Source organism: Hydra vulgaris, chromosome 06, assembly GCF_038396675.1.
Source record: "Hydra vulgaris chromosome 06, alternate assembly HydraT2T_AEP".
NCBI lineage: Eukaryota > Metazoa > Cnidaria > Hydrozoa > Anthoathecata > Hydridae > Hydra > Hydra vulgaris.
In genome coordinates this window covers 37,612,501-37,615,000 of record NC_088925.1, presented here as the reverse complement: position 1 = coordinate 37,615,000, position 2,500 = coordinate 37,612,501, and the positions used below count along the sequence as shown (strand labels likewise).

At 37.9% G+C, this 2,500-nt stretch overlaps 1 long non-coding RNA gene across 1 annotated transcript in view; it reads right to left on the bottom strand.

Moving 5' to 3' along the window:
• The window catches only part of LOC136081820 (uncharacterized), a 10,666-nt gene that overhangs the window by 706 nt on the left and 7,460 nt on the right, over positions 1–2,500 (bottom strand). Inside the window, exon 3 of the long non-coding RNA XR_010639159.1 lies at positions 1–2,079. This exon is cut by the window's left edge and continues 706 nt beyond it. This is a non-coding gene — a long non-coding RNA (uncharacterized LOC136081820). The remainder of the gene's footprint in view (positions 2,080–2,500) is intronic.

Here is a 2,500-nt window from a genome sequence, read left to right as displayed (position 1 = left end):
TGCTTGACAAATGGAACATTGACGTTGGACGCTGTCATGTCGTACTTTGCGATAATGCAGCAAACATATCGAAATGTTTCCGTGATGCCAACATAGATAGCCTTGGGTGCTTTGCACATACTATTCAGTTATGTGTACATGATGGCTTGCTCAACCAGCGGGCAGTATCAGATATAATAAGTATTGCTAAGAAATTGGTTAGTCATTTTAGGCATTCTTCGTCTGCGACTGGTCGGTTCAAGGAGCTGCAGGCTGAACTTTGTTTACCAGACCACCACCTGATACAAGACGTGAGTACAAGGTGGAATTCAACGTTTTACATGCTGCGCCGACTATGTGAACAGCGTCGTGCATTAACTGTCTACTGATCAGAAGTTGGTGGAACTTATTGCCCAACTGCATATCAATGGTCTGTGGCGGAGAATGTAGTTTGTGTGCTGGTTCCGTTTGAAGAGGCTACTCATAAAGTTAGCTATGAAACAGCACATATATCACTGGTTATCCCTATTGTAACAACTCTGCAGAACCTGTTGAAAAATGAAGGCAATGATGCAGGCGTAAAGACTATGAAGTCAACACTACTTAACTTATTGGATGAACGTTTTAAAGGCATTGAGGAGAAACCTCTTTATACAGTGGCGACGTTGGTTGATCCACGATTTAAAACTAAATTCTTTTTATCACAGGCAACACAATGCTGCTGGCATTCAATAAAGTTACAGTGCAGAGGGTATCGATGCGAGATGAAACTCAATCTGAGCATGCTAAGCAGCAGATTAACAAAATTGAAGAAGTTCCAGCAAAAAAAATCCGGCTGGATAATTCTTCAACATCATCATTACTCTGGCGATGTATTAATGAAATTGTTCAATCTACGTCAGCACCTGAACAACAATTGCCAACAAGCATTGAAACTCAGCTAAGCCTGTATCTGGCAGAACCAGAAATAAATAGACTCGCTGATCCACTACAGTGTTGGAGTAAAAATATGCAGATATTGCCAGCTCTGGCGACAATAGCTCGCATTTATTTGGGTGCACCGCCGACAAGTGTACCATCAGAACGTTTGTTCAGTGTTGCTGAGGAGGTCCTCAATGATCACCGCAGCTCACTCCTTCCACATAATGCAGCTCGTCTAATATTTCTTAAGTACAATTCGAAACTGATCAAAGACTAAATACTATTTAGTCTTATGCATATAGATTAATTTAGTAAATAGAAAAAAATCGTTTATCAATTATTTTGTTCTGTTATATTGTTTTATTTAAATTGTTTGAAAATGTTTCCTTCTTTTTTAATAAAAAAAAAAATGAAGTTTAACAGAAAAAAGTTGTCACTTGGTATTGAAAATGGTCAACATTGTTTACCATTTCAAACATTGTTTGATTTACAGGATTTCGGCTCCTGTAATTTGCTTTCGAAATCCGGCACCGGTTCCGGCCGGATTTGTCAATTTAAATCCGGCAAATCCGGCTCCGGCCGGATTTGGAAAAATTGAATCCGGTACAGCCCTACTCCAGCTGGCTTCTAGGAGCGTGAAACGATGCGACCGTTTTTGTTAGCCTAAGAAGACCCTGAAGCAAGTACACGATTATTTTGGACATTATGGGCTTGTTCAATGCTGAAGAATTTTTTGTCTGAAAAAAGAACTTTTCGTTGAAATTGAGCACCGCGATCCCGTAACAACCTTTGACATCTTTGTTTTCTTATTTCGCATTTTTTGTTATCTTGATGCTGGGCTTTTTGAAGCTTTAAAGACTTGAGTTTAAGTTCTTTTTTGAAAATATGACGGACACTGTGCTTATCAATGCCGATTTCTCTGGCCATTTGTCTCATTGAACGGCGGAAATTTCGTCGAATTCCGTCTCGGATCAGTTTGCGGTTGGCAGGAGTGTTGGCAGTGCGTGGTCTTCCACGATGAGGACGGTCCTTAGTGTGGCCCAGCTCCTTGAAACTTTTAATTGCTTTAGACACCACAGATTTACTGGCATTGAGTAAACGCACAATTTCGATTTGACGTTTATCTTGCTGATGCAGGGAAATTATAGACATACGAATGTTTTCACGTTCTATAGACATCTGAAAATAAAACATTTAAGAACATTTAATACATCATGCAAGAGAGAATTGAATAACAAATTCAACAATATAAAAATAATAATAAAACATTGTTTTACTCAATAAAAATTTGAAAGCAAAAACAGTTTCTGAACTTTTCCCGCACCCTGTATATATATACAGGACAAGTCCGCAGTGGAAAATGAAAAAGTAGTCAAATTTTATTCTCTTTCGTCAACTTTTAGCAATGGAATATTGATGTAGGCACATGAAAAGTTGTTTAAATATACCTTTAATGCTAAAATTAATTTATTTAAGTCACTTTTATGCCTCCAAAAGTTACAGTTTTTCTCGTTGTCGCATGAAAAATCGGAATTAATTTAGCGTGAAAATCAAGCTAACATGTTCAAATTGTTGTTGATCAAACTTAATATTTTCGAAA